Raw genomic sequence first — 23,814 nt, 5'->3', positions numbered from 1 at the left:
GCCTCCAAATTTTACTGTTTGCACTACACACACTGTCAGATGACGTTCACTGGACTTTCGCCATACCCACACCCTGCCATCGGATCGCCACATTGTGTACCGTGATTCGTCACTCCACACAATGTTTTTCCACTGTTCAATCATCCAATGTTTACACTCCTTACACCAAGCAAGGTATCGTTTGGCATTTACCAGCGTGATGTGTGGCTTATGAGCAGCCACTTGACCATGAAACCCAAGTTTTATCTCCTTCTGCCTGTCATAGTACTTGCAGTGGATCCTGATGCAGTTTGGAATTCCTGTTTGATGGTCCAGATAGATGTCTGCCTATTACACATTACGACCCTCTTCAACCGTTGGCGGTCTCTGTTAGTCAACTAAGGTGGTCAGCCTGTACGATTTTGTGCTGTACATGTCCCTTTACGTTTCCACTTCACTATCACATCGGAAACAGTGGACCTAGGGATGTTTAGGACAATCAATCACCTGACCACATTCAAAGTCCGTGAGTTCTTAACCAATTCACAGTCTGGTATTACTTAGGAATCATGACATCAAAGGGGCACAGCATTTTTTTCTACTGTACATGCCTCAAAAGTTGAAAACTGTACCAGTATGCACTTAGTACACACAAACTGTGTAATTCCAATATTTATCCCAGTCTGTATGACTACTGATAACATAAAAACTCAACATTTTAGAGATTGTCTTGTGCACTTGTTCTGTTGTGCCATGAGTTGTGTATGGAATGAATATGACATAACCGTTTCATCAAGTCTGACGTAAAATTTATATCCTGATGTGTAACTAAGGTATCAGGTACCGCAAATTTAAGTACCAAGTTTTTACAAAAGCCTGGGCTACTGTACTAGCCTGTTGATCAGAAATTGCCACTTTTTTTAAGAATCTAAAAGAAATTATCTTCTCTGTACATATTTATTTCTGGTGGGTATCCTATTAATAGGTCCTATAATATAGAGTCCAACCACTTCACTTTTGCCAAGGGCATTTAGAACTGGAACTTTACTGCTTAGCTTCTCCGCATTTCTGTGCTTCTTGCCTGGTGTGTGGTCCACCTTTTAATTAAACTCAGTGCCTATCTTGTTAATCAACTCGACAGGTCTTTTAGCCAACAACCATTTTAATGAAGCTTGATTTGTGCCAAGCCTAAACTTCCATCCGTATAAATAGCAATGAAAGTACACTATCCCATACATCTCTGCTAACATCTTTTCCATGGTGGAGTAGATAGGCTCAACTTTGTTTAGTTGCCTTTACGATTAGCCCTCCTGGCTGTTCCTGCCCACCAATGTTATGGCTCAAAATACAACCAACCGCCTATTGCTGACATCACAGGAGAGGATAAATCCCTTTCCAAAATCAGGAAAGATCAGTATCAGATCACAAACTAATGCTGCCTTCAATGCCTCAAACACTGCTTGACATTCTGCCAACCAGTGGAATTTCACACCCTTCCTCAACAACAATTCAAGGGTTCCAATATCTGAAAATTCTTCATGAATTTGCATTAATAACTGCATAAAACCAGGAATGACTGTTGCAGTTTTGTTGTTTGTGGCGCAGCGAAGTTCCTGATTAGCTCTGTTAGGGGGGATTGGTTTGAACACCTTTTCACTAGTCACATGTCCAAGCTAGTTTACTTCTGTGTATGCTAAATGGCACTTGTCTATGCTAAGTATCAGATGTGCAGATCGCAGCCTCCTGAATACATTTTCCAAGCATTTCACATGCTCTGGCATACCCTTTGAAAAAGATGATAATATCCAAATATACCATGCAAAATTTTGGCTTTAACCCATGTAGATCTTCATCCAATAATCTTTGGAATATAGATGGCACATTTTTCAGCCCAAAAGGCTTTTGTGTACACTGGTAATGTCCCCATTGGATCGTGAAAGCAGTCTTTGGTCTACCCTGTGGGACTACCTCCAGCATGTGTTTCCTGTTTTTGAGATCCACTGTTGTAAAATACTGGCACTGGCCTAGGTTGTGTAATGTTTCTGTAAAATTGTGAATTGGATATGTATCCACCACGGTCTTTGCATTTGGGTAGTGATAATTGCAACAGAATTTATATTTCCTGGAATCATCTGTTGACTTTTGGCACGATGAAACCATCTACGTCCCATCCCATGGACTATCACTATACTCTATAGCATGTTTCGCTAAATGTTAATTATGGGTTGGAAGATGTCTCACTATGCAGTACGGCTTCCTATAAACTGGCGCATTGTTGCCTGTAGATATATGGTATTGGATAACTGGTGTTGCTAGTGAAGGATCCTTTGCGTTAAATAAATCCACAAACCATAGTAACAAAACTTCCATTACCTGCTCATCATTGCCATGAAAGTGACTTAATTTTTCTCATAATGCTGCTGCATTGATGGCTTGCTTGCAGCTCTGGTCCATCACTTGACCTAATAACATCCTTCTCATCTAATACCTCCATTGTAGCCATCATTAGGCCCTTCAACAGATTAACCAAGTCCCCATATCGAAGTTATCCAGGCTTACAGGAACCATAAACTCATACCAAGCAATATATTTTATCTGACTTTTGATTTTCCTTTAGTGGCTCTACCACAAGTAATGCTTCCCGTGGCAAATCAGTATCAACAGAAACCCACGTTAACTTCAGCATGCCTGCTGGTACTTTAACCATGAGAACCAAAGTTAAACACGTGTTCACAGTTTAGTCAGCAACACCTTCACAACGAGGTGCACCTAGTAACATTGCCTCATTTGCAGCTGTATCCCCCAACAAAAACAAAGTCACACCGAGTTCCACTATATACTGCAAAAGATCAGTTTTGGCATGATGTCTGCTGAGAATCTAGCCCAAGAATTGCTAAATTACCCTTCACCTATGTATAACCATATATTCCTGGAAGTACCTAGTTCCAATACTAACACTGAGCTGCATCATACCCTATGACTCTACAGTGTTATGAGCCACTCCATGCAATTTGCAGTGTGGAGGATCTTGTCTCCTCTTGCTTCAAGATCCTGACCGACAACTAACATGTGCATATCTGTGTCCACCAAAAATTTATGTCCCTTGCCTTTTACACAGCCTGACAAGCAGCATTCCACCTGTGCACCTATTTGTGCAGTGTCCTGGCCTATTGGGAATCCTTTCTGATGGTAGAAGTATTTAACAGCTGCTTCTGTTGCCGCTGCTTTTCCTTCCTATTCTTCCCATAATCCTGTGCACTTAAAGTATTCAGGTGGCCGAGACTGCTTCCACATGTGACCTTTATGTCGACTTATAATATTTCACTTCTGCAGAAAAAACGTCGTGGTCAATATGTGTTCTAGTCACAATGTGAACTCCCTCTAGTTGCATTGCAGCACTAAGAGCCACAATTAGATACCCAGGATTTTCCATTATCACTCTACATGACATCTCTGCTGGTATACCATTCAGAGAAATGTCCAATGCTCTATTTTCGGCTTTCCACAGCATGACTCTGCCTCCAAAACTTTGTGTCAGGTGTTATGTTTGCACACTAATGCTCAGGATCCTATCCCAAACTGTTTCTACACCACCTTATGTTTCTGTGCTAATGTACTTAACTTTTCCTGGATAAACATTGTGCTTTTCTGCTTTTGATAACATCCCTGTAACCACCAGCTAATGCTGGAATGTCTCTGCCTTACTGAGAACTTTGTGGTATAATATGTATGTCTTTTCTTTGGCTGCCAATCATAAATTACTACATGGAGAGTAATCTCATTTGACCAACCACTCACTGAAAGGTGTTGTTAATGAAGCTACTGAAGGATCAAAAGAAGGGGTCTACTGTTTGTGCTTCCTCAGACCCTGACTAACTGCTTAACTGCAGCTCGTAAAGCTTCTACCTGCCAACATGATTATGCCTTTCCCTGCTGTTGCTGGATATTCAACCCTGAAAATACCTTACCTGCTCCATCAAAGCTTCAATAGTCTCATCGTTGGCAACAGAATTGTGTCTGGCACTTTGTGTAATTTTCTTCTGATGATTATAACAAAAACAACAAAACAGAAAAACTGTACCACCAACACGAACAATAACAACTCACAAATCTTTCCAACATATCACCACCCAATGAGATTCAAAACAACCTTTTACGCATATGTCCAAATCCCTTACAAGCATCACACATAAATATCACAGCCATTGTACATGGTAGCATCTGCCCACAAAGGTTACAGAACTTAAATAAGTTTCCCAACACTTCCTTTAAACACTGGCAGATCAACAGGCTTTTCTGATTTAACAGTGTGCTACTGATGTTTCTGCGAACTGATATGGACAAAAGCAAAAACACAGAAACAAACTCCAAAGGCCTTCAAACGAAGAAAAATACCACTCATCATAACACACTGCACTGGTACTGCTAAATGGTGCTGTAGATGTAGCTCCACTACCACCGAAGTGCTGAGATGACAGCCAATTCTGACACCAGTTCCAGAATATCAGTACACGAGAGGACCATTTTAGATACTAGTTGTTGCGACACACGGCAGTGGTATGTCGTGATCACGAAGTCAGATGACAAGTGAGGGTGAATGGTCCAATGCACGTCTGGAGGCATCAGTGATACACTGTTACCTCAAATAGCAATTTTTCATGGAGCAGAGTTTATAAAGATATAAATGTCTTCAGAGTGGCAGGTGCACATGCCATGATGGAATGCTAATGCCTTGTCAACAATTTGTGGTGTTGCCACCACAGTTCAGTGCCATGATCACATGCTGTGCTGGCGATGGTAGCAGAACATGGAAGGTGTGTCCCACCCAGATGTACTGCAATGACCCAGGGCAGCTACCACCTTAACGCCCTCAAAGACAGCCTGTTGTGTGCTCAGGTGGAGATTGCCAATTGTAATCCAGAATGCCCATTGTTACGAGGACTAGACCCCAGTTATCCACCACAGAGATTTGATCAAGACTGCAGCAGATGCTCCCAAGTTGGCCAGGAAGCTTTGTGGACACATCTCACATGGATGGTGCAAAGATGTCTGCTTGCAGATCATCCACTAAGATCCAATGGTGGAGGAGCAGCGGCTGCTCACCAGTCTTCCCATCCGTGATGTCCTATTAGACAGCAGCAGCACACAACAGCTGGTACACATCAGTTGGCTGCCCCTCTGTGTTTGAAGTCAGCATGCAAGTATCAGGATTGCCATCGATCAGCATTTAGTGGTTTTACTAAAACTCAAAAGACTGTCATGCTCTCTGGTTTTAGCAACACAGACAGAATGACAGCATGACATAATGTGTACATGAGCTCCAAAAGCCTCTCTATTTAACAAGTTAAGCATGTGTCTATGACTTAGTGGCTCTGGTTGTATGAACACATTTGTCCCCATTTATCGGACCTGTCAGTATTCCATGCATCACTGGTAATTTCAATAATGCTTCTGGGTGACTGAGCTCAGTTCTTTCTGTTTTTATAGTGGTGTTCAGTTAGCGAAGTTACACGGTGTTACCTCACAGTGCCTTGTTAAGTTACACAGCAGTGTTTGCGTTTCTGTCTGCCCTGTTCCAAGGTCTGTTGCATCAGTGGTATGCTGTGTTGACTTAACGACTGACACAGCAGGCCAGCACTAACTTACTCTGTTCTGAGCTCACCCATTAGAATTTCAATAAAATTTTAAGCCTGCCTGGTAAGATCCCCACCACCACCACCTTTCCACCCTTCTATTCTCCTTCTTCACCTCCCAGCAAGTCTCCTTCCTCCCCCCACTCCTTCTACCTCTTACATGGTCTACTTCCTGAATTCCCTTCTTCTTGTTGTCAGCCACTGTTTCACCAGTCAAAATACCTGTCTCTCACCATCCCACTACCCCCTCCTCACCTTGTGCTTCCTTCCACACCCCTTTCCTTCCACCTCCATCTACCCAGGTAACTGCCTTCAATAATGAGTAAGTGTAAGATTGAACAAGCATCATACACTAAATTCTTGGGAGTATGGTTTAATGAACACTTAAGATGGGAAAAGCCTGTAATATCACTGAACAAAAAATCAGGTCAAACATGTTATATACTTAGAATGCTTAAAAGCTCATGTAATATTAAAACAGTGTTATGTGCTTATTTCTCATTCATGCACAGTTTATTAAGATACGGCGTACAGTTTTGGGGGAACATCAGTCTAACAAAACACTCATTTAGACTACAAAAGAAGGCAGTCAGAATAATAAAAGGTATAGGATATAGAGACTCTTGTAGGCAAGCTTTCAAAGAATTAAAAATCATGACACTACCATCTTTATACATATATGAAAGCATATGTTTCTTAAAAGAACACGAGGAATTTTCTACATTAAACAGAGAATTTCACAACTACGAAACAAGGAATAGGAATGATTTCCACAGAGAAATTCATAAAACAGCTATGTATCACAGAAGTGTACTATACCAACCCAAAATCCTCTACAGTGCTCTCCCCAAAGAACTAAAAATAATACCAAAACTGTACATATTTAAAAGAGAATTAAAAAACATGTTATTGAGCAATAGTTTTTACAGTATTGAAGAGTTTATGAATTGTTGACAATAAAAGTGCAGTTAATATTTCCCTGACATAATAAATATGTGTAATTGGTTGGTTGGTTGGTTTGGGGAAGGAGACCAGACAGCGTGGTCATCGGTCAAATATGTGTAATTGCCTACATTTAAATACTTGCTGTTTCTATGAAAGTGTGAAACAGTGTTAATGTAAGAATGTAAATAATCTTTGATGTGAGAATCACTAACCTCTTTTCTCTCTCTCTCTCTCTCTCTTTTTTTTTTTTTTTTTTTTTTACGTTGTTATCCTACTTGTATATTTTTATATTAATGTTCTAAAAGTTCTATTAAAATTGTAATGTCTAAGTGACAAGTAAATTCAATTACAAATTTTCATGTATATGTATTTTAAATTGTAATGTTTATTGACAAGTCCTATATCATTTCGATGATGTACTACAAGGACGCTAATAAATTGAATTGAATTGAATTGAATTGAATTAATTGACAATCAAGTCAGTCTTGCTGTGGTCGCAGGGATGTGTGAATGTGTGTACTTTTGCTGCAGGAAGAGCAAGAGCTCGAAAGCTAATGTAAATGTTGAGTGTTTCTATGCACCACACTTTATGTATAATTACATCCAGTAAAATGACTAAAACATCTATGAGTTACAACTGGCAAGAAGGGTGTTTCTGAAAAAGAGAAATTTGTTAACATTGAGTACAGATTGAAGTGTCAGGAAGTCTTTCCTGAAAGTATTTGTATTGAGTATAGTCATGTATGGAAGTGAAACACAAATGATAAACAGTTAAGAGAAGAAGAGAATAGAAGCTTTGGAATGTGGTGCTACAAAAGAATGGTGAAGATTAGATGGGAAGATCATGTAACAAATGAGGAGGTAGTGAACAAAATTGGGGGAAAAAAGAAATTTGTGGCACAGCCTTACTAGAAGAAGGGATCGGTTGGTATGACACATTCTGAGACATCAAGGGATGAGCAATTTAGTACTGTAGGGAAGAGTGTGGGGGAGGGGGACCAAGAGGGAGACCAAGAGATAAATTCAGTAAGCAGATTCAGAAGGTTGTAGATTACAGTAGTTACTCAGAGATGAAGAGGCTTGCATAGGATACAGCAGCATGAAGAGCTGCATCAAGCCATTCTTCAGACTGAAGACCACAACAACAACAACAACAACAACAACAACTGGAATTAGTCCAATTCATATAAATATCTGGGAGTAATAATTTGTACGGACATGAAATGCAATGATCATTTAAGCTCAATCATATTTAAAGTAGGTGAAAGACTTCACTTCATGGGTTGGATAGTAAGAAAATGCAAGCATTCTACCAAGAAGGTTGCTAACAAAACAAATGTGCGAGCCATCCTACATTATTGCTCTTGGGTCTGTAATGAATACCAAATGAGACTAACCGTGGATAATAAACATAAAGGAGAAAAAAGGCAGCACAAATGATCACAGGTTTCATTGACATATGAGGGAGCCTGACGCAAATACTGAAAAACCTGAATTGATAGATACTTAACAACACATGCAAGCTATTACATGAAAGTCTACTTAAAATGTGTACGGAAAAAGCTTAAAATGAGCAATCTAGGAATATACGATAACCCACTACATATTGCGCTCATAGAGATTGCAAATACTAGAGTAGACTAATTACAGCATGCACAGAGGTGTTGCGATAGTTAATTCTCCCTACGTTCTATATATGAATGGAACAGGAAGAAGCCCTAATGAACGGTGCAATGGAGGTACCCTCTGTCGTGCATACAGTAGTATGTAGAGCTAAATTACACCTACTGATGTCAGATGTCGGCTTTGACCCATATCTTAATGATGGTGTAGTGTGTCACGTAATATGCATTCAGAGAGAGAAACAAAAAATGACAATGCTATTTTGTCTTTTATATTAATTTTTTTGGAATGTAGGTTGTGGTGACACACTGATCTGTAGCACAGACCAGTGTCTAGGTTAGGTAGTATGGTGACAAATGTGATATCAAGAGAATAACTATAATTCTTATTATAGTACTTATTTTATGGATACTGAATTTTTGTGAGTAGTTTATGTGCACCATTTTGGCATTATGGATCAAAGCAGATGTGTGGTATTGCCTGGTTCAACACTTTCTAGAAAAGGGAGAGCACACAAACAAAACGGCCTTTTTTATCCATGCTTACAGCACGGAATACGAGGAAGTGGAAACAGTGCATCAAATAATATAAGATTAAAACCACTGTGTGTGTGTGTGTGTGTGTGTGTGTGTGTGTGTGTGTGTGTGTGTGTGTGTGTTTTTCTTCCTATATGTGCCTTAGTCACTATAATATAAACATACAAATAAATACAAGGTAATTGTTACATTAGAGTAAGCCGACTTTCCATATATTACAAAACAAGTACACCATACTTGATGTGGTCAAACGGAACCACACAATAATTACAGCAATCAAATCTTAGATACAAATGATACACATCTCTTTAAGTGTTTTATCTTTGAGCATGAGACTGGTTTTCAGCGGATTTAAATACTGTCAAAGCAGCATATCAGACGTAACAAAACATTAAATATATATGTCTGAATGAATCAACTTGAGTATTTCTGATCTTCAGCACGTACAAATTTTATGTTATTGGTCATGCCAAACTATTTTGCAACGAGTGAGAAACGTACTGCAAATTACGATATTTTTCCTAATAAGCCTTTTTACCTGATGAAAACAGTCTGCATGAAAAATCAAGCAGGGCAAACGATTTAATTGTGTTTACTAACAGCGACGTTTATAACTACTTAACGTACACGAGATGACAGTAAAAATATGTACATTTTTTATCACAAAATATGCCCCATTCCTCCCATGCGTATTAAGTTTTTGATATGTCACTCTGCCAACGCGAGTGAGTGACCTCTCATCTGCATTGCTCTTTATTTTGTAAATAGAGGAATCTTAATACCTATCAGAACACAGATTACACATTAAATAATTGTCAACGCGACTTGTACTTTCTTTGCAATCAACGGCAGTCAGTTCAACATATGCCATAATTAACTAGCGCGTTATCCGAAATTCACAAATACAACATCCACTGTGACAAAGTGTTGACATTAAATCAATACGTAATTTCAATAGCAATTAATGTCGTTATTAGTACCAAATTATAAATAAACACTCAACTGACGAATAAATTTCAGCTACGCTGTATTCGTTTTTTACTTACCCAGTCTGTCTAGTTAAATCACCAACATCAAACTGTAATAAATATTCTTGATACTGACTGCCACTTATTTATCTACTCCGTCAAAAGCTATGATAGTACATGTTTTCTTATGAACGACGCACAAAAGAGTATGAGTTGACATTTGCTAACTCTTCAGCTGACATGGAAGCAATCTGCGGTTAAAAAACAAGCGATGTCAGTGTGACTAAATATAAATTTCTCATGGTCGTCCCTTGAACCTTGACATATTCGTGTTTAATGACAGCGAATTTACACATGTTACATTTAACAATCAGTAGTTACACTGTAATCTCTATTTAAATATTTATTTTCGCTAAGAACAAAGAATTATTGCTTACCAAAACATTGGACTTGTTAACAATCGTAAAAAAGAAATTATATCGCAGGATTAAAATTTACAAAGTATAACGACGATGTTGTTTTCGTTTTTTGCATTTTTTGTCGTAGTTCTGATAAGTCGTATTTAACTGCTTCAACGTTTCACATTACGGTGCATTCGCGTAATAGTGCTGATGTTGGTGTGCCTGAACATACTAACGACTAACGAGTAACGACAGTAAAACAGCGAAGAAGACGCTTTCTCTGTTGTGAATTTACTATTTAGATGAGGTGACAGATATGTAGGATATGTTGTGACAGCGGAGAGAGAAACAATAAGCGAACACAGTGCTGTGCAATTCCAAGCAAATAAAATTGATTCCCGAGTAGCTAAGTAAATAACAATGGTAATTTACTGGATGACGCTCCATATTTTAAGTTCCTGGGCATATGGGTAATAAACTGAGATGGCACAAGCATATGGATACCTGAAGCAAGCAACTGAGTTGTCTCTACTTTACACTCAAGAATCCCTCACTCTGATCAGCAGGCAGGATTCATAACATACTTCACTTAGTTTTGACCTATGACATAATCTCCAGTGGAAGAGCAACTAAGACGAAAAAAATATTTATTCTACAGAATAGTGCAATAAAAATATTTTATAAAGGTTATAGCCAAACATTTTGAAGTAGCCCCATCAGGGACCAAGGGATTCTTACACTTCCCTACCAATACATATGTTCCATAATAGTATTTGTGGTTAATAACAAGAGAAAATTTATGATGAATCCAGCAATTCACAACCACAATATTACACATAGAAACAGTTTCCATACCAACAGTGTGTCCCTTTTTAGGGTTCAGAATGAGTTTTATTCTGATGCTAAAGTGTAGAAATGGTTGCCAGTGAATATCAGGCACAAAATAGAAAATGCCCAAGCAGGCTATATGTAGTAAAAAGATAATTCTTACTTTGCTAGAGGCAGCTGATAATGGCCTGTGTAAAGTTATGTAAATGTTTCATATGAATTATTAGATAAAAACAGAAGTCAAGTAGTATAGGAGAACGAGTAGTGGCTTCTTTAAAAATAGCTTTTTTTCTCCTAATATACATATATATAATGTAATCTAGAATTAATTACCATAATTTTCAGTTTGAGTAAATTAGCACTGACTGTAATTTGTTGTTGGTATGCTTTACAGAAGTAGCTTGCAGGGGTTGCTTTTTCCTGATTAATTCACATTCCTGAAGCCTTTCCATGTTGGGATTTGTGGTAAAACAATTAATCAGAAAACAAAAGCAACCAATCTCTGGCCAACACTTGGCCTACATGTGCTAATAGCTACAAAATTCCTACTTTTGGGGAGTGGATTGTTATTGTGTATCTATGTTTCAAGAGATATTTGCAGGGGACTTTCTTGCTAGCTGACATGGAACCTATCCTTGGCAATGATTTTTTGCATCCTTATGTATCCTTGCACCGGGCACACATCTGTATTGTTCTGAAACTATTAAAGGATGTCTGAGCAAAATGAATCACTCATGCCTTCCATTATACTTTGTCATTCAGCACAGTATAACCTAGTGATGCTCACTGTATCACTGCACTGGATACCACAATGGCTGACACTGATTCCAGTGGCTCAAGGCCTCACACCCCCATCTAAACGCCAAAGAATCATAGTGTGGCATAAAAGTAATCTGCACCTATCACTATCATAATGGACGTCAGCCAGCTGGCTACAGGAGCAGCACTTTACCAACAGATATGTGGTTCGTGCCAGCCACTCTGATTTTTCTCTTGGAAGCTGACATCCTCACAGGTAAAGTGGAGTGTGTATGACTGGAAACTGTTACCCATTCATGAGGCTATTAAACTCTTTAGACACTTCATGTTTACAGGCCACAAACCTATTTCATTTGTACTTACCACACCACACAAATCCTTTTCACCTAAGAAGTTCTGGCTACTGGAATTTATCATCCAGTTCACAATAGAGCTTTGCCACATCACAGGTGCAGACAGTCTAGTGGCAGGTTATTTTTCTAGAGTCAGTGCAATACCTAGTGACCTCAACTATAAACTACTGGTGGGGAGATAAGCCACAGATGTCCACTTATGAGAACTTATAAGCAGGCTAGGTACTGGACCGGAACTAAAACAGCTTCCTTTAGAGGGCTTCAAGAACTTATAGGAGTGTGATGTCTCCACAAATCAGCCTCACCTGTTTGTGCCTCTTGCTTTTTGGAGACAGCTTTTTAATTCAATACACAGCCTTGCACACTCAGGAACAGGCCACACAGTTTGTATGGTCACTGACAGATGTGTGGGGCCTTAAATTTAACACAGCTGTGACAAGTGGTCCAAACTTGTTTAGCTTGGCAGGATACCAGACCAGTATTCATCTAGTCGGAAGCAGAAAACCAAAAACCTCATTCAGGCTGGCCAGCACCCCGGCCCTCGTCGTTAATATGCCGGGCGGATTCAATTCGAGGCCGGTGGCCTGCCTGAATCCCAGAAGTGATCTGTTAACACATGTAGCTATCCAGGTGGATAGATTTAGGTTTTGATGGTTACCTTAAATAATTTAGGCAGTAAAATGGTGAGTCCTTTGAAAAGGATGTAGGAGATTTCCTTCCTCATCCAATTCTAATGTGAGTTTGTACTTTATCTCTCATGTTCTCATCAATGATGGGACACAAGACCCTACAATTCCCCTCCTGCCATTTTCACATAACTTTAAAACAAACCACATTTCTTTGCTGCTACCTAAAATGTAGGATAAAACAAATATAAGGATTACTATAGTGTTTTATTTCAAACAAAAATATGTGGCGTGTTATGAAAACAAGTAGCCAAACTACATGGACAGTGGAAATAAAATTCAGCTTATACTATCTGACTATGTAGATGAATTCAGTCAAGTATTGTGGTTTTCTTTACTTGTCACACAGTCATTCTTCCAGTGACATATTTCTGCCTATTTGACAGTGATGTAGCATCATTTGCAAATAGGAATTTTGTGCAACAATGTGTTCTGTAAGCCCCCTTTAATGCTTCTTCACTTTAAACATTTCCACCTACTCTAGAGTGCCTTGGTACCTAATAGAATGGCATTTTCTTTGGATGTAATGATTATTGTTCTACATCAATCTGGCTTCCAGGATCATTTGTTCCAGGACTTGGAATATACTACACGAAACAAGGGGGCATAATGGTTAAGACACTGGATTCACATTCAGGAGGAGCAGGATTAAAATTCCTGCCTAGCCATCCAAATATAGGCTTACCTTGGTTATCTTAACGTGATTTACATAATGAAAACTGCACCTGTTTCTTATTTTTTTCATGGTTAGCACAACACGTTTTAAGAATTTATTATCATTTTCAAGTGCATTTGTGCACATAAATATTTTTGGTAATGCTTGCATTTGTGATTTTCTGCCTCTCTTGAATCTTTTTGAGATTATCCTGCAATCAGATAATTGGACAAAATGCATCTCCAAGTGTTTTTAAACGATAATTTTAGAAATGGTATTTTTGTTTGTCTACTTACAGGTCTACATCTACATCTACATTCATACTCCGCAAGCCACCCAACGGTGTGTGGCGGAGGGCACTTTACGTGCCACTGTCATTACCTCCCTTTCCTGTTCCAGTCGCGTATGGTTCGCGGGAAGAACGACTGTCTGAAAGCCTCCGTGCACGCTCTAATCTCTCTAATTTTACATTCGTGATCTCCTCGGGAGGTATAAGTAGGGGGAAGCAATATACTCGATACCTCATCCAGAAACGCACCCTCTCGAAACCTGGCGAGCAAGCTACACCGCGATGCAGAGCGCCTCTCTTGCAGAGTCTGCCACTTGAGTTTGCTAAACATCTCCGTAACGCTATCACGGTTACCAAATAACCCTGTGACGAAACGCGCCGCTCTTCTTTGGATCTCCTCTATCTCCTCCGTCAACCCGATCTGGTACGGATCCCACACTGATGAGCAATACCCAAGTATAGGTCGAACGAGTGTTTTGTAAGCCACCTCCTTTGTTGATGGACTACATTTTCTACGCACTCTCCCAATGACTCTCAACCTGGCACCTGCCTTACCAACAATTAATTTTATATGATCATTCCACTTCAAATCGCATACTCCCAGATATTTTACAGAAGTAACTGCTACCAGTTTTTGTTCCACTATCATATAATCATACAATAAAGGATCCTTCTTTCTATGTATTCGCAATACATTACATTTGTCTATGTTAAGGGACAGTTGCCACTCCCTGCACCAAGTGCCTATCCGCTGCAGATCTTCCTGCATGTTGCTACAATTTTCTAATGCTGCAACTTCTCTGTATACTACAGCATCATCCGCGAAAAGCCACATGGAACTTCCGACACTATCTACTAGGTCATTTATATATATTGTGAAAAGCAATGGTCCCATAACACTCCCCTGTGGCACGCCAGAGGTTACCTTAACGTCTGTAGATGTCTCTCCATTGATAACAACATGCTGTGTTCTGTTTGCTAAAAACTCTTCAATCCAGCCACACAGCTGGTCTGATATTCCGTAGGCTCTTACTTTGTTTATCAGGCGACAGTGCGGAACTGTATCGAACGCCTTCCGGAAGTCAAGAAAAATAGCATCTACCTGGGAGCCTGTATCTAATATTTTCTGGGTCTCATGAACAAATAACGCGAGTTGGGTCTCACACGATCGCTGTTTCCGGAATCCATGTTGATTCCTACATAGTAGATTCTGGGTTTCCAAAAACGACATGATACTCGAGCAAAAAACATGTTCTAAAATTCTACAACAGATCGACGTCAGAGATATAGGTCTATAGTTTTGCGCATCTGCTTGACGACCCTTCTTGAAGACTGGGACTACCTGTGCTCTTTTCCAATCATTTGGAACCCTCCGTTCCTCTAGAGACTTGCGGTACACGGCTGTTAGAAGGGGGGCAAGTTCTTTCGCGTACTCTGTGTAGAATCGAAATGGTATCCCGTCAGGTCCAGTAGACTTTCCTCTGTTGAGTGATTTCAGTTGCTTTTCTATTCCTTGGACACTTATTTCGATGTCAGCCATTTTTTCGTTTGTGCGAGGATTTAGAGAAGGAACTGCAGTGCGGTCTTCCTCTGTGAAACAGCTTTGGAAAAAGGTGTTTAGTATTTCAGCTTTACGCGTGTCGTCCTCTGTTTCAATGCCATCATCATCCCGGAGTGTCTGGATATGCTGTTTCGAGCCACTTACTGATTTAACGTAAGACCAGAACTTCCTAGGATTTTCTGTCAAGTCTGTACATAGAATTTTACTTTCGAATTCACTGAACGCTTCTCGCATAGCCCTCCTTACGCTAACTTTGACATCGCTTAGCTTCTGTTTGTCTGAGAGGTTTTGGCTGCGTTTAAACTTGGAGTGAAGCTCTCTTTGCTTTCGCAGTAGTTTCCTAACTTTGTTGTTGTACCACGGTGGGTTTTCCCCGTCCCTCACAGTTTTACTCGGCACGTACCTGTCTAAAACGCATTTTACGATTGCCTTGAACTTTTTCCATAAACACTCAACATTGTCAGTGTCGGAACAGAACTTTTCGTTTTGATCTGTTAGGTAGTCTGAAATCTGCCTTCTATTACTCTTGCTAAACAGATAAACCTTCCTCCCTTTTTTTATATTCCTATTAACTTCCATATTCAGGGATGCTACAACGGCCTTATGATCACTGATTCCCTGTTCTGCACTTACGGAGTCGAAAAGTTCGGGTCTATTTGTTATCAGTAGGTCCAAGATGTTATCTCCACGAGTCGGTCTCTGTTTAATTGCTCGAGGTAATTTTCGGATAGTGCACTCAGTATAATGTCACTCGATGCTCTGTCCCTACCACCCGTCCTAAACATCTGAGTGTCCCAGTCTATATCTGGTAAATTGAAATCTCCACCTAAGACTATAACATGCTGAGGAAATTTATGTGAAATGTATTCCAAATTTTCTCTCAGTTGTTCTGCCACTAACGCTGCTGAGTCGGGAGGTCGGTAAAAGGAGCCAATTATTAACCCAGCTCGGTTGTTGAGTGTAACCTCCACCTCCTTCGTTATACAGAATGATTTCTAACATTACCATGTAAAAGCACTCAAAGATTCATTTTGTCTGATTTTCTGATTGTAATATAACCTAAAAAAGATGCAGTAGAGGCAGAAAATCACATATATCACCAAAAATATTCATGTAAACAAATATACATGAAAATGAGAATAAATTCTCAAAATGTGTTGTGTTAAGCATGCAACAATAAATAATTGGTGCAGTTTTCATTATTTAAATCGTGAATGACACAGTTGCAGGCTTTCCTGAAACATCGAATATGGTGAATGAAATTATCTTAAATTGCTTAAGGTAAATACTGGTGTGGTTCCCTTCCCATACTTGTCCATTCCACACTTTCACTCTGTCTTTAATGGCTTAGTCATCACTGAGATGTTAAACCCAGATATTCCTTGGCCCTACCTTACCTAGAGAGCACCAAGAAAGGCGCATTGTTGTCTTGTGATTGCACGTCTTAGGCCTATATTTACTTCGACATGGAATAAAATGTGGCTTCAAAGATTATGCTTAAAGAAAGTAGTAGTGCAGCCAAAGATGACTGTTACTTACAAATCACTTGTGTGACCAGTCCTAGAATATTGCTCAAGTGTGTGGGACCCATACCAAATAGGACTAGCAGGGGATATTGATTGTATACAGAGAAGGGTGGCATGAATGGTAACAGGTTTGTTTGACCCATGGGAGTGTGTCCCAGAGATGCTGAAGAAACTCAATTGGATACTGTTAAAGGTAGACATGAAATATCCTGAAAAGAGGAGATACTGAGTCGCCGATAGGCACAACAAAAGACTGTCAGAAAGTGAGCTTTTGGCCAACATGCCTTTGTCGAAAATAGACAAAACGCACACACAAACGGAACTGGAACTCAAGCACAAATGACCATAGTCTCTGGTAGCTGAAGCCAGACTCTGGTTTCAGCTGCCAGAGACTGTGGTAATTGAAAAGCTAAAAATAAAAATTTAGGTCAAAGGTAGTGGCTATATTAGCAATACCCAGACACTATCATACAACATGGTCTACTCACAATAGATGGGACCTTGTTGTGTGCTTCACTGAAGTTGTAATTACATCTTCTTCTTCTTCTCTTTTTTTTTTCCCCTTCATCCTCTTCCTCTTTTCACCAACCTTCCTTTCTCTAACATTATGTTCCCATTGCTTCACGTTCATTTCTGTTTTGTCCATTTTTTACAGTGTAGTGTTCTTCCAGTATCTGTATTCAAGATTTTCATCTAACTTTCCTGTATCATTTGAAACTTCTCGTATTTTCTTTATTGCACTTAGTTTTTCACTAGCCTTTTCCCCACAGCTTCCCCTGAGTACGTGAATGTCACATGTAATGTGCATATCTGTTGGTCCATTTCATCCTCCCTCCTCTCTGCCCATCACGTCCTCTCATCCCAATCTGTCCATCTCCTCTTCCCTCCCCTCTTTCTGTCCATCTTCTCCACCACCTCTCTCTCTCTCTCTCTCTCTCTCTCTCTCTCTCTCTCTCTCTCCATTTTGACCTCCCCCTCCCTCTCTATCTTTACATCACCTCTTGCCCCTTACCTCAGCAATCCCTTCCTGCCCCCCTCTCTCCCTCTCCATCCTCTCCTGCACCCCTTCTCTCTCTACATCTCCTCAACCTTCCTCCAAGCATGGCCATCATCATGTGTAGCTCCTGCAAAAGACGTCAATAAAGCAGACTGGTACTACTTCCACGACATGCTCTGGAGCAGTACAGAAAATATGTCAAGGGCTTGGAAACCCTTTTTGTGCCATGATGTCTAGGCTGCCATGCAAAGCAGCTTGACACTACTCTGACATAACACATCTGCTGTGCCTGGTAGCCTGGGGCTTGAAAACTGTTTCTTGTTCCTGATGTATAGGCTACCGTGCAGAGCAAGTCAATAATGTAAGCCAATACAATTCCCACACCACACACCTGTCATGCAGTGCAGCATATATAGCAGGGGCTTAAGAAGCATTGAATGTCTGTATATCTGTAAGTATTAGACTAGAATATTATGAACCCCCATATGTCAGTCATCTTGGGGCAAGGGCTTTGTGTGCCAAATTTTGTCCAATTCTGGTGCCTGAGAGGAGTTCCCAGTTATTAGTTTAATGGATAGCTAATAAATCTACTTACCAAGCAGTGGCAGAACACACACATAAAGGAATGTTATAATTAGGCGAGCTTTCGGAGCCAGTGGCTCCTCTTTCAGGCAGAAGGGGGAGGAAGAGGGGTGAGGGAAAAGGACTGGAGAGGTCTAGGAAAAGGGGTAGATTTTGGGAAAATCACCCAGGAACACCAGTCAGGGGAGATGTACCAGACGGGATGAGAGGAGTCTTTCCTTCTCATCCCATCTGGTAAGTCTCCCCTGGCACCGCAGTTCTGGGTGGCTTTCCTGAAATCTATCCCCTTTTCCTAGATGTCTCCAGTCCTTTTCCTTCACCCCTCTTCCTTCCCCTTCAGCCCTTCTGCCTGAAGAAGAAGCCACTGGCTCCAACAGCTTGCCTAATTATAACCTTCTTTTATGTGTGTGTTCTGCTGCCGCTGGTGAGTAGATTTTTTATCTATCCAATTAAATTATTTTATATGTATTAAGATTTATCTGTAGTTGAATTTTTTTGTCTCACAGCTGTTAACATCATTCGTCACATCTGATTTGAAATATCTAGTATTGCTAGTATTCCTCTTATCATAATACCATATCTGTCTTGACCTGGTACCCTGAGTGTTATAAATACATAATCCCCAGATAAATCCAATTTGTCCAGCATTTCATTCATTCATTCAGCATGTTCCCTAGGCCTTATCACGAAGGGAATCTTCAGGGATGTGAACCAAGTCAAGGTAGACATCAATGAGAGACAAGCAAATCGTAGAAGCTTAATCTGTATACTATATTAACAATAAGCCACCACTATATTGCTTAATGTTATTCATGCTTGCATCACTTAAATTTAATCAAGTAAATTAGAAAAAAGCTGTCACTTTCTAAAATTCTACTGTCTCTTAAGTTACAGTAAATAGCTGCATTTTGGGAATTGAGATCCATTCTTTCTGAGATTTTGCCCAACACACCTACAATAGCTTTTCGCCTCTCTCCAAATCACCATAATGTCCTTGTCAGACCCTATCTTCATTCCACACTCATCTCCCTACCCTATGACTTCTACCCCTATGACTGTCTCTACTGCAAGATTTGCCCTATGCTTTCTCGTACCACCACCTATACCAGCTCTGTAACTGGAAAAACATATACTATCAAAGGGAGAGCCACTTGCAAAATGACATGTCATGTACCAACTGTTATGTAAATACTGTACGGTGTTTTACATTGGCATGACTACCACCAAGTTATCAGTTAGGATGAATCCTTTACAACATGACAGTCATGACCCCATAGTTTAATAATAAAGTTCAGAAAATGCTGAGGAAACAGAGGTTGTTGTACTCTTGGTTCAAAAAGAACATGGAAATGTTGATGAGCAAATGTTAGTAAAAATTCACAAATGCATAAAAATATCGATGCCCAAAGCATACAGTTTCCACTGTCATAAAAGTCAGTGAAAGATCTTGATGAGAAAATTTGGGTCCTACTAAGTGGGTCAAAGACTTCTATTGAGTCACTCTTTGACCAGTCTTGTGTGCCCTTAGAAGGCAGCTACAGGTAAGATGAAGTTAAAATTTCAAGTTTCAAAAATCATCTACACTTTAGGATTGTACTGGCATAGTATCACTTTACCGTCACACAGACTCCCCTATGGAGGACATAGAAAAAGCCATCCCTGACACCGAGAAGCAACTGAAAGAGTCGAAACCAAGTAATTTTCCAGGTACGGATGTGACCCACAATTTAGTTTACAGAGAATACTCCACGGCATTGGCCTTGTACTTCGCTCACATTTATCACAAATCTCTTGCCCGGCGTGAAGTGTCAAGTGACTGTAAAAGAATGCAGTTGATTCCTGCATATAAGAAGAGCAAATGAAAAGGCCCACAAAATTACTATCAATATCCTTAACATCAGACTGTTGCAGAATTCCTGAGAACATTCTTAGTTTGAATATAATAAATTTTCTTGAGACAGTGAAACTTCTGCCCACAAATCAGCTCGGATTTAGAAAGCTTCATCTGTGCAAAACTAAGCTCACCCTTTTCTCACACAATATCCTGTGAACTGGAGATGAAGGGCAACAGACTCCACATTCCTAGATTTGTGGAAAGTGTTTGGTACGGGGCCCCACAGCAAACTATTACTGAAGATCGGAGCATATGTAATAGTTTCTGTTATATGAATGGCTTGAAGACTTCTTAAGCAATAGAACCCTGTATCTTGTACTGGAAGGCAAGTGTTCATCAGAGACAAGAATATCATGAGGTGCCACAGGGAAAGTGTGATAGGACCACTTTTGTTCTCTATATAAACGAACAATCTGACAAGTAGAGCAAGCAGCATTCTGTGACTGTTTGTTGATGTGTACCAGAAAGTGTCGTTAAGAGAATGTAGGACAACACATGACAACTTAGAATTTCTGTTTGGTGTGATGCATGGCAGCTGCTCTAAGTGTGGGAGAATGGAAATCAATGCAGAGAGGTAGGAAAATGTTTAAATACAATAATATCAGTGTACTGCTTGACAGAGCCATGTCGATTAAATATCTATAGAGCAAATCACATACAGAACACTGATATGACTCATTCTTGAGTACTACCCACTAAGTCATATTAAAGGAAGACGTCAAAGCAGTTCCAGTGGGTGCTGCTAGATTATTTACAGAAGGTTCAATCAACAAGTAAGTATGTTGCAAATGCTCGATGAACTTAAATGGGAATCCCAGCAGGAAAGATGTATTTTTTGTAAAACACTATTGAGAAAATTTAGCGAAATTGCATTTGCAGCTGACCACAGGATGATTATATTACCGACAATGTACATTTTGCACAAGAACCATGAAAATTGGGTAAGATAAATTAAGGCTCAAATGTAAGTATATGCAATAGATAGTCATTTTTTCCCCTCACTCAGTTTGAGAGTGGACAGGAGAAGGAATAATCAGTAGTGGTACAAGGTACTCTCCACAGTGTAGTGTGGTGGCTTGTGGAGTATGTATGTAGATGGCATGTGAACAAATTTATTGGTAATAAAATTCTATTCTTGTAACAAGTGCCAAAGTACTTGCATTACTAGTGCTTCAGAAATTCCTACGAATGTTTTTGACTCGTGTAAATTCTGTTGCCACAAGTGATTTTATCATAATTTTCCAGTGTTTTTCAAAAGTTTAATTTTATCCAGCAAATCTTTGGCAGATACAAGAAAAATTTTGTTGCTTGTGGATAAAATCATTTTTTAAGTGTGTTCTGATAAATGTTTGCTGTTACTCAGTTTAATGCCAGTTCAGAGAACTTATGCTGTTACTCAGTTTAATGCCAGTTCAGCACTTACATTATTCAACTGTGCACTAGCAGGTCGAACCCAGTAGTTACCATGTTAACACTAGAAGGACCGCACCCGTCATTTTGACAGGTATTCTACTTCTGTAGACTTATTTCTCCTAAGTGGATACTTCTACTGGTCCTATTTTCTATGACATTTCATAAACATTTGTTAGGTAGACATCTGAAAAGAATTTACCCAGTAGGACCATTCTGAATATTGTCCCAAACAACTCCTGCTACAAGGACCGAAATCTGTCATTTTGATGGGTACCCAAATGTGAACAATAGCTTTCGGACGTGTCCAAAGCTATTGTTGTTTACAACCCTGATTTCCGTATTGTCTTCTGCAGACCCACTATCGACGAGCAACAAAGCTTTGTTGCTCAAGTGGCGCAGTGTGTGTTCTTAATTCAAAGACGCGGTTTGTCTGATGAAGAAATTTTAAAGTATTTTATGTCAGTGTCAGATGGTGAATCCAAAGGAGAAGATCCTCTTGATATTTGTGAAGCTGATGAATTACAAGATGATGATGCTGCTGCAAGCGCTATTGATAATGAGGAATTTTATCTCTCGTATCAATGAAATCAGTGACTCTTCAGACAGCAATGTTGCAACTACTGGACAAGAGCAAGCCAAGAAGTTGCAAACCAATGTTGCTTTACCTGTAGCAGGCACGTTTGTATAGCCATTGTATTATTATTTTATATTTTATCGCAACTGATATTTCAGCAAGCTTTATAAATGTTTTCCATTTTGCTGTATTATAATTTGAAATTCATTGTTTTTGTTTTAACTGAATTATTCTATTATATACTGTATATTCAGGTTCGTAGACTGAAGACAGATCATTTTGCACCTGATACCCCTGTGTGCAATCCTTTCACAGTGTGTGCTTACCTCCGGCTAACAACACTAGAGGCGTTCATGGCAGAGTGAAAGGAAAAATTCAGATGGAAGGAAATCCTTCCATTGGGATTAGTTAGACAGCTAATGATGGAACAACTTAAGCTGTACCTGGAAGACGTCCACAGCAGAACGTCTTGAAGGTAGCACCGAACCTACAGGCTATGCGAAGAAGTTTCTCAGGAAAGGTATATATTATAGTGCATGGAGATTGCTAATTGATGACAGCATGCTTCAAAATATAAAGAAGTGTACAGAAAATAGAGCACACCGAGAGCTACATGATGATGATCGGACCATTAGCGGCAATGCAATAGAAGCCGCAATATTACTTATGTATTTATGAGGCATATATGGAGCAAAAAAACTTTCCATTGAAGCTGTTATGGTCGATTACATGGGGACCAGCATTTTTTCAGAAATAATGAGCAGAAATAAGTTCACCAAAATTTTGCAGTTTATGCGATTTGACGAAAAGGGCACATTTTCACATAGACTGAAGATAGATCATTTTGCACCTGCTACCCCTGTGTGGAATCCTTTCATTGCCAATTCCTTGCTGTGTTATATTACAGGAGAAAATATCACTATGGATGAGCAACTGTTTCCATGCAAGGCTAGAGGCTCTTTCATTCAATACATGAGCAATAAACCAGACAAATTTGGGATAAAGTTTTGGTTTGCAGTTGATATGAATTCTAAGTATCTGGTGAATAGGTCTCCTTACCTAGGCAAAGATGAGCAGGGTCCCACAAGTGTTCCCCTCGCAAAGCATTTTGTAACGTGTCTTATTCAGCCCTTTGTTTCCACAGGAAGAAACATAACCTGCGACAATTTTTTCACACCGAAATGCCTTGCAGAAAATTTGAAATGTAAGAGTACAAGCACTGTAGGCACAGGGAAAAAATCTAGAAGGGGAATACCTCGATCAGCAAAATCTGCTGTAGCACCTTTGCACACAACTATTCTTTACAAATCAGGTGACATGACTCTAAGATGCTATCAGACGAAAAAGAACAAAAATGGCTTATTTTGAGTTCAGTGCATGACACAGTAACTATCGGTGAATGACATCCTAAAAAGCTACCAGAGTGAGTGGCCTACTACAATAACACCAAGTATGGCATTCACATAATCGATCAAATGGCTTGGCTTTAGACTGTGAAGTATGAATGCCACAGATGGCCCATGCACATTTTTTTCAATGTCCTGGACTTCGCAGCTATAAGTGCTTGGGTACTCTGTAAGGAAGTAACAGGAGAAAAATTAAGCAGACACCA

At 39.7% G+C, this 23,814-nt stretch overlaps 1 protein-coding gene across 1 annotated transcript in view; it reads right to left on the bottom strand.

Annotated features, from left to right (window-relative positions):
* LOC126198429 (E3 ubiquitin-protein ligase UBR2) overlaps positions 1 to 9,913 on the bottom strand; it is a 34,228-nt gene extending 24,315 nt beyond the window's left edge. The window contains exon 1 of the mRNA XM_049934738.1: positions 9,763 to 9,913. The gene's annotated coding sequence lies outside the window, so the exon portion shown is untranslated. The remainder of the gene's footprint in view (positions 1 to 9,762) is intronic.
* Between the last annotated feature and the right edge of the window lie 13,901 nt (positions 9,914 to 23,814).

Source organism: Schistocerca nitens, chromosome 8 (assembly GCF_023898315.1).
Source record: "Schistocerca nitens isolate TAMUIC-IGC-003100 chromosome 8, iqSchNite1.1, whole genome shotgun sequence".
In the NCBI taxonomy this organism is placed as follows: domain Eukaryota; kingdom Metazoa; phylum Arthropoda; class Insecta; order Orthoptera; family Acrididae; genus Schistocerca; species Schistocerca nitens.
This window is presented reverse-complemented; position numbering and strand designations above follow the sequence as displayed.